We start from the raw sequence: 9,745 nt of genomic DNA, 5'->3' as shown, positions 1-9,745 counted from the left end.
TCCTGTGAAATCAGCCAGTGCTCTAACCCACAAAGTCTGACCTCCCACACTTTCCAACTCACCAGGCTAAAAAACTTCTTCCTAAAACAAACTAGCAACTTAATTCACACACATACCTAAAATCAAACATAAATACCTCTTAATATTAGTAGATACCTTCTCAGGTTGAAGTAAAACCTTTTCTACCACAAACAAAAGGACTACCACTATTGCCTCTATCATACTCCAAGACATTATTCCTGGCTTTGGAATCCCCTATTCTTTACAGTCAGACAATGAACTTGAATTCACATCCACCATTTCTCAAACCTTAACCAAAGCCTTAGGTATCCCCTGACATTTCCATACTCTTTTCCATCCTCAATCTTCAGGGAAGGTTGAAAGGTCTAACAGATCCCTAAAATCTACATTAGCCAAACTTTCCCTTAAACTTCACTTAAACTGAATTACTCTTCTATCCCTGGAACTTCTACACCTACATTCCCTTCCAAAAAACCCCTCCAACTTCTCTCCTTTTGAATTAATGTTTGGTAGACCCATTCTTCCTCCAGAACTTACACCATCAAATAGCCCATTATCTCCCTCCATCTTATCCTCTCTTCTTCAGTATATCCGATCCCTTTTATAGAAACAAACAGACACACTTCTTCCTATCCCAACACCTTCATTACCCACCTCCTTTCACCCAGGAGATCAAGTTCTAGTAGCTCCTCCTAATCATCCCAAAAAACCACTTGAACCAAAATGGCAAGGACCTCATGGAGTAATTTTATCAACACCCACTGCAGTAAATTAGCCTCATTTCCTGAATAATTTCATATATCTCACACTAAGCCTTTCCTTAATCCAACTATTACTACAGGTCAACAGACGACACCTAAAAATCTTCCCTCATACTCGGCTCAAGAAACAAGCCCCCTAAAATTTAAACTCACTTAGATTCCAGAGGTCCAGAAAACCGAAATTCATCCTCCACCTGAGGTCCCAAAACTCTAAAAGATATGTCTCATAAAATTTCAATCATTACCTCCTTTAATACTCACCAATAAACATCTTTATAGTAATAATAACTATACTCCTAATATTACTCTTTAAGATTAATCCAATCACAATTATTCCACCATAATAATCACAAAAACAAAATACTCTCTATCCCTTTACTCCATATTCATAAAGTATTCTCTTACCTTCCTAAAATACCTCTCATAATTTTATTATTCCTAATAACCTCTCCTAATACTTATGAGTCTCAATTACAAAACCCTCAACTTCTCTCACTCTCTGACCACTGAGAAGAAACATAAAAATTACAAGTCAACTCGTGGTCTAACACCTGAAAATCATATCACACCTTTATTAACAAAACATTAATTAAAAAAATCAAATCACTCTAATATATTATTTAATATGACCTTTTATAAATTATTTAAAGATAATTCATATACCTTAGTCTCTTTAAACAAACATTATTATCTAAATTACACCCTCCAAATATATACTTACAGTACTCAAAATCCTAACTCAAAATATAGAAAAGGATATACCTATTAAGGCTATGAATCCATAGCCCCCTGAAAGGTCACCAACACCTATATACAACTATCAACAACTACTTTTCCACGCCCTTGGCCATACTTTTACGAACTCACTATAACAGTATTAAAACCAAAATTTATCCCCCTACTTTAACAGATATTATCAAAATCATTAAAACTCATTCTCAAATTTTAAAAGAAGAAATTAGCCAAAATCAAATCCTAAATTTCAATCTCTCCACCCTCCCACCCCAACTAAATCTTAATCTAACCTATAATTCCATCTTACGAACATACTCTATTTTAAAATATCACCCTAAATATAAACTGGGCTACTGAATTAGATTAAATCTTCAAAGTCTCTTACACACTAAACTTCAAACTGCCCCAGTCATAATTCCTAACATTTTATCTCTCAACCTTTCAGACCCCACATCTCTTAATTTAACAATTTACACACATAAAACTAAACCTTTTATACCCTCACTCAATCAAGTCATCCAGTCATACCCTCTTTACTTCAACTTTACCAGCACCACTCCCCTATCAGTCCTAAACCCATCAAAGTGCTCTAATATAGTCACTTTCCCTTTCAAACCAAAAAAGAAGTTACACAGAAAGTGCCATCCTTCCTTCCAGTTTCTCTGCAAAAAAAATTATACCCAATTCCCCCATCCACATTCAGAGTCTCTGTTCTGTAGTTATGTTGCTACCTAATTTTTAAATTATTACGGAAAATAAATCCATTCTATTGCCTTTTTCTATCCAACAATGCGTATGAAATGGGCCACCCAAGTTGCCATACTTCCCTTACTGGCAGCAGTGGGAATCATGACTAACATAGACACAGAAACAGCTAACATTTCCTACTCAATAATTCATTTTATTCAAACTCAACTCTCAAAGTTAACTCAACAGGTACTCAATTAGTACTCCAAACCTACAACAAGAGAAACTGTTCGTAAATGGACTACGCTACTCAGAACCACAAGATTTTCCTAAACAACCACCGCTAAAAGAACAGTCTGAAAGCAAAAACTTACATCTTCCCAACGGAAAAAAAAAAAATCACAATCATCCTCTAGTTGGCCAATTGAAACTACAAGCCCCTCTCAGCAGGAAGAAACTACAGAAGAGAGAACTCTATGTCCCAAGGCCAACCCCCTATTTTTAATAAACCAAGAAGGGAGGAATGTTAGATAATTGCCCCCAAAGAAAGCCCCTCCCAACTTATGGCCTGCCCCTAACGCCTCTTCCGGCCAGAGCAGTAACTACTTATTGGCTATTCTACCCTCCCATTACCATTCTAAGACTTCCCCTAACTGAACCTATATAACTCCCTTACACGTGTGCTCTCTCTCTCTCTCCTCTCTCTCCCTTCTCTCTCCTCTCCTCTCTATCTCTCTCTGTCTCCATCTCTTCCCCCCTTTCCTCTCTCTCTCTTTTCTCCCCTCTCTCTCTTTCCTCACTCTTCCTTGGCGCTGTCCCGCAACCCCCCCCCCACCATCACCAATAAAGACCTTTCGTACAAGCCTTGGTGATTTATGAGATCTCTGCTGGTCGAGTGCCCCCCTCTTTCACTGGATGTAGGGAATTTATGACCATTTGCCTAATTTCTAACAGTAATTATTGAGATCAGTAAGGATTGTGTTATTTTCAGGCCAGCAAAAACCATTGTTTAGTCTGTACATAGGCCAAGCATTATTACAGAAAAAGATGAGGAGTTTAGGTTTAAGGTCAGGATACAGCTTTAGAGGCTTGAAGTTAGTTAAAAGACAGCTTAGAGGTGAAGTGGGAATCCATGGCTGAGTGGTGCCCATATTGAAAACTGGAGGTAGAAAATAAATGAAATTAATGCAAAGATGTAAAGAGAACTTTCGAGGAGGAAAGGGAGGGATGAAATGGCTGAGGCTGCAGCCAGAGAGGACCTGGCCTCTGTGTGTGGTTGTCAGCTGGAAAAAGAGATCCAGACCCATGGAAGGCCACTGGATGGTTGAGCCTGGGCTTGCTATGGGTGGTTCCTGACCAGAAGAGACATGAACCACCAGAATGATCCAGCCCCACAGTCTCACCTGTACTGGTGAGATTGGCTCTCTGAGGCTGAGGTCAAGGAAAATACCCAGTCTCTGTGTATAACCTTGGTCAAAGAGGGCCTGGGCTTTGTGTGTGACCTTAATCAGCCAGAAGAATCTAGGCCCACAATAGGGTAAAGATGAATGAGCCTAGCTCCTCGAGGTAAGCCCATGACCAGAAAAGACACAGACCACTGGGAATGTCCCAGCCCCACAGGAGAGCACTGGACCAGTGAGCCTAGCCTACAGAGGTTAGTCTATGACCAGAAGAGATATGGATCACTGAAACTTTCAGCCTAAAATGGGAAGTGGGAAGGAAGTTTTAAAAGGGGCTGAGAGACTATATACAAATGCTTGAGGTTAAATTAAAAGTGCAGAATGCTTTAAAAAGGTGCAGAAATTCAGGGAGGGGAGAAGAGAAATTAGAGTAGGGATGGTAAGAGAAAAGAAATTCAGAAAAGGAGTTCTAGATAAAGGATCACTTCACCATTAAATGGATGAATTTTAGTCAGGGTCAGAGGATGTCCTGTTTCCCTTTCTTTCATTGGAACAAGGGTCCGTTTAGTTGGGTCTGATGTGATATATTTTGGCACCTTGTGGGAGCTTCTCCCCATCCAAGTCATGGTACCATATGAGAAGTTTCAGACCCAAAGATGAAATATTATATGAGGCATGAAAGAAAAGGAAAACAGAGCCCTGGTTCTGCATGGTCAATGTGGTTTTTATTCCACCTTGGTGTAGGTGGGGTGAAATTCCTGACCAGGAAAGAATTCCACATGTAGGCTATGGCAGATGGAGATTTAAAGGGTCATGGGGGCAGGAATTGCTGCATTCATTATTTCCTGGGTGGGACATGCACTTGATCCTTCCTGGGCGGGTCAGTACATTTGACTCTATCACACACATTAAAAGCTGAATCAGTAGCTGTGGAGAGAAGAGACTGGGTTAGTGGTCCAATAACAAGAGATCTTAAAAGAGAGAAAAGAACATAAATGGGAATAAGAATAACCAGTGGCAAACAACAGATTTTTTTTTTTTTTTTTTTTTTTATTTTTGGCCGGGGCTGGGCTCGAACCCGCCACCTCCGGCATATGGGACCGGCGCCCTACCCGTTGAGCCACAGGCGCCACCCCAAACAACAGATTTGAGCACATTTCTCCACACCCCATTAAACCAGTCTTCCATTCTTGGAAATAGGTCTTCATTAATCTGATGGTGAATATTTATCTTGTCTTTTAAGAAGTGTACATCAGAGTTTCTGTTGCCCTGAGTGGCAAGTAATTTCACCAATAATCATACAAGCTCTTCCCTGTTGGGTTCCTATGGTATCCAGGAGGTAGCAGTTTTTAAATATAACAGAGGCTGGGTTGCTGCTGACTTTTAACTGAAAGTGCTCTTAATGCCTGCATGATGATATTAAACTTTTGTTACTATGGGGAGATTAAAAGCTATTGTTACCATAGGGATAGTAAAAAAGGTCTTCTTCTACAGGTTGCCAGCCAGTTCACCCAGCACCATTTGTTAAATAGGGAATCTTTTCCCCACTGAATGTTTTTAATTGGCTTGTCAAAGATCAAATAACGGTAAGTAGCTGGCTTCATCTCTTGGTTCTCTATTCTGTTCCAGACATCTACTGGAATGTAGATTTTGTGCCAGTACCATACTGTTTTGATCACTATCGATTTATATAGACCCACACCTTTCACCATTAACTAAGATAGACTCTCACTGGATTAAAGATTTAAACTTAAGACATGAAACTATAAAAATACTAGAAGAGAGTGCAGGGAAAACCCTTGAAGAAATCGGTCTGGGTGAGTATTTTATGAGGAGGACCCCCCAGGCAATTGAAGAAGCTTCAAAAATACACTACTGGGATCTGATCAAACTAAAAAGCTTCTGCACAGCCAAGAACACAGTAAGTAAAGCAAGCAAACAGCCCTCAGAATGGGAGAAGATATTTGCAGGTTATGTCTCCGACGAAGGTTTAATAACCAGAATCCACAGAGAACTCAAACGTGTAAGTAAGAAAAGAACAAGTGATCCCATCTCAGGCTGGGCAAGGGACTTGAAGAGAAACTTCTCTGAAGAAGACAGGCACATGGCCTACAGATATATGAAAAAATGCTCATCATCTTTAATCATCAGAGAAATGCAAATCAAAACTACCTTGAGATACCATCTAACTCCAGTAAGATTAGCGCATATCACAAAATCCCAAGACCAGAGATGTTGGCGTGGATGTGGAGGAAAGGGAACACTTCTACACTGTTGGTGGGAATGCAAATTAATACATTCCTTTTGGAAAGATGTTTGGAGAAACCTTGGAGATCTAAAAATAGATCTGCCATTCAATCCTATAATTCCTCTACTAGGTATATACCCAGAAGACCAAAAATCACATTACAACAAAGATATTTGTACCAGAATGTTTTTTTTTTTTGTTTTTTTTTTTTTTTATTGTTGGGGATTCATTGAGGGTACAATAAGCCAGGTTACACTGATTGCAATTGTTAGGTAAAGTCCCTCTTGCAATCTTGTCTTGCCCCCATAAAGTGTGACACGCTGTACCAGAATGTTTATTGCAGCCCTATTCACAATTGCTAAGTCATGGAAAAAGCCCTGGTGCCCATCCATCCATGAATGGATCAATAAATTATGGTATATGTACACCATGGAATATTACACAGCTTTAAAGAAAGATGGAGACTTTACTTCTTTCATGTTTACATGGATGAAGCTGGAACATATTCTTCTTAGTAAAGTATCTCAAGAATGGAAGAAAAGGTATCCCATGTACTCAGCCCTACTATGAAACTCAATTATGGCTTTCATAAGAAAGCTATAATCCAGTTATAACCTAAGAATGTGGGGAAGGGGGAGAGGGAAGGGAGGGAGGGGAGAAGTTGGGCAGAGGGAGGGTGATTGGTGGGATTACACCTGCAGTACATCTTACAAGGATACAGGTGAAACTTAGTGAATGCAGAATATGATTGTCTTAACACAATAATTAAGAAAATGCCAGGAATGCTATGTTAACCAGTGTGATGAAAATGTGTCGAACTGTTTATAAAACCAGTGCATGGTGCCCCATGATTGCACTAATGTACACAGCTATGATCTAATACTAATAAAAATAAATAAAAACTGTCTTCTTAATCTCATTATTTCAAAATGACACTAAAATAATTTAGAATTGTAATACACATATCACATTTAGTACATTTGCTTGGTACAACTTTATGAACGGAAAGAGTTTAAGTTTATAATTTGGCTGGCACTTAAAGGGTACTTGGTAATGAAGGATGTCAGATAATTAAGTCTATAGAATCTTGATTATCTACATGGAGACCACTTGTATCCATCACACATAATAAAAAGACCATTGTAATTTACAGGTAATGTCAGGTTGGACCCTGTGTCCTCCCAGGAGGAGTTTGCTTGGAGTTTGCTTGTCTCTTCTTTCTCACTGACACTTTCACACCCCCAGTGTCTCTGTGTTCCTATCATTTTATAAGAATTAGTTACAAAACATTTAATATTAAAGGGCTTTGGCCCAGTTCTGGAAGCCATAAGCCTTGATTTCACCACTTAACCACATCAGTCTAGACTTTTTCTCTGTTCATATAAAAGCTTTAGTGTCTGGCAACTTAATAAGAGAAGCAAGTGAGCTATCCTAAGTTGCATGGGTCTGGCTTCTGAGCACTCCATAACATCTGGTGATTTGACAATCATGAGGGTTAGTATTCAGCACCATGTTAAGAGGTGCAAGAAAGTCATGTGTGGAATCAAACCATAGTGTTTGATCACAATATTGCTCCAGTATGTCACATCCAGCATCATCCCTGTTTTCAATGTGGGGACAGGGAGGATTCCTTTCTAGAGACTTTACCAGGGCAAAAGACAATTCTTGGAGTTCCACAAAGGTTTCTCAGTGTCTAGTTGACTCACCAACAGGAGAAGTAGCATGATGTTTCTTCTCTGATTGTGGATGCCACATCTTGTCATAAAACCATCTTCTGGACCCGTTTCACTAGATACTCATGTTGGCAGGAATGAAAATTAGTTCAGGTTCTTTCTTTTGCATGATCTAGATGCTGACCTAGCCAGCAATTAGATTGATTAGTTAGTGTAGCCAGGGCTTGAAAGATTGGAATAAAGGGATGTCAGGTATGTGTCTGATTGGCTGGGAAAAAAAGTAAGGGTTAGTGAGAGCAAGTCATAGTTTGAAAGAAGAGCTATTGTGGAAGACAAAAGGGATAATGACGTAGGTTGAGGCAATCTTCGCCAGCTTCTAATGTGCAGTTCTCAAAGGGGGAGGCTTAAAAGAAGTATCTAAAAGGACCATTGGGGAAAGTTTTAAAAGAAAGAGAGAAATTTTGCAGATGAAAGAATGGGGTTTCTTGATCCATGATCTTGAGAAAAGCTGTCTACTTCATGAAGTTATCTGATGCAGGGGTCTGGGAACTAGCCCTGGAAAAACTTTCAGATCACCTGTGGGGTCATCCTCTAATCGTCAGTATAGTTTGGCATGGCTCACAGGAATCCAGAAGGATTTCCTTTCTCTTACGTTTGTGACAGTATAAGCCATTAATAGAACCTCATGAGGGCCTCTCCAGTGAGGTGACAGCACATGTCTTCTCCTAAGAACCTTGATGTACATACCTTTTCTTAGTCAAACACGATGACAAGGGCCGTCAGTTGGTGGAGACCATGCTCTTTTTTCACCTAATATGCTCCAGGCATATTAGTTATCTCTATGTAGCTAGTCATTGTATAGAATTATTCATTTAAATCCCCCATAGTTTTCAGTCAGTCCAGGAATAGGTTTATAAGTGTCAGCAGGCATGAGATGACAAGTATCAGCAGGCATGAGATAACATAACACTGTTTCAAGAGAGGTTAAGCCATGTCTCCTAATAGTATTCCAGATTTTTGTAACAACCAAAGATAATGTTTCTGACAATTTAAGTCTAGTGTATTTTTGTTTTTTTGAGATGGAGTCTCACTTTGTTGCCCTTGGTAGAGTGCTGTGGTGTCACAGCTCACAGAAACCTCAAACTCTTGGGCTTAAGAAATTCTCTTGCCTTGGTCTCCCAAGTAGCTGGGACTACAGGCATCCACCACAATGCTTGGCTATTTTTTTTAGAAACGGGGTCTTTCCCTTGCTCAGGAATGTCTCAAACATGTGAGCTCATGCAATCCACCTGGGTCAGCCTCCCAAGTGCCGAGATTATAGGTATGAGCCACCACATCTGGCTAAGTCCAGTATGTTGACAGATTTTTTCAAAATCATTTTTATTTCTTTTTCTTTTCTTTCTTTTCTTTTTTCAGGGGAAAGCGCAAACGCAGTCCCCCACTACCACAAATTATGCAGTCGAGTTTCCCACATTTGGGGAAATTGCAGGGGTCAGCACATCCGGAGTGCAATGGATAAGCCTCGCCCTGGGAAAACCACCTTCATGATCATGGTATCTACCCTGCCAGGTAAGTATAAAATCATTGTTATTTCTATATTTTTACATTCCACTTGCCCTGAGGCAAATCACTGGGGATGATGTGTGGCATGAAATTTAAATAGATATCTTAGAGCCTCTTTAAGCAAGTGGTTTAAAATGAGTCCCCTGATTTGACTCGATCCATAAAGTAATACCAAAACATGAGATAATCTCAGTTGCTAATTTCTTTTTTTGTATTTATTTATTTTTTATTAAGTCATAGCTGTGTACATTAGTATGATCATGGGGCACCATACACTTGGTTCATAGATCGTTTGACACATTTTCATCACACTAGTTAACATAGCTTTCGTGGCATTTTCTTAGTTATTTTGCTAAGACCTTTACATTCCACATTTACTAGGATAGTCTCAGCATATCTAGTTAAACAACATTCAGTCTTTCCCATAATCATATAAACAATAACAATAACTAAATCTAAGCAAATTTAATTATCAAATATAATCTTATCCCAGGCTTATTTAAGTTTATGTCACAATTTTTGAAGACAGGATGAAAAATTTTGCTCAAAACCCTCAGATAGTTAAAAATACAAATCCGCGGTATTTTGGAGTCTGAGAGAGAACTTACTCACAAGCCTCAGTTGAAGTGAGCCAGCGAACAGGTCCAGTAGGTACTT

General features: G+C 39.3%; 1 non-coding gene across 1 annotated transcript; it reads right to left on the bottom strand.

Annotated features, from left to right (window-relative positions):
• Positions 1–8,938: 8,938 nt before the first annotated feature.
• On the bottom strand, positions 8,939–9,102 carry LOC128578775 (U1 spliceosomal RNA). Its single transcript, XR_008377902.1, has one exon. It is a non-coding gene; the product is annotated as a U1 spliceosomal RNA (small nuclear RNA).
• Positions 9,103–9,745: the final 643 nt, after the last annotated feature.

Source organism: Nycticebus coucang, chromosome X, assembly GCF_027406575.1.
Source record: "Nycticebus coucang isolate mNycCou1 chromosome X, mNycCou1.pri, whole genome shotgun sequence".
NCBI classification, from domain to species: Eukaryota; Metazoa; Chordata; class Mammalia; order Primates; family Lorisidae; genus Nycticebus; species Nycticebus coucang.
The sequence above is the reverse complement of the archived record's forward strand: the minus strand, read 5'-3'. Positions and strand labels throughout refer to the sequence as shown.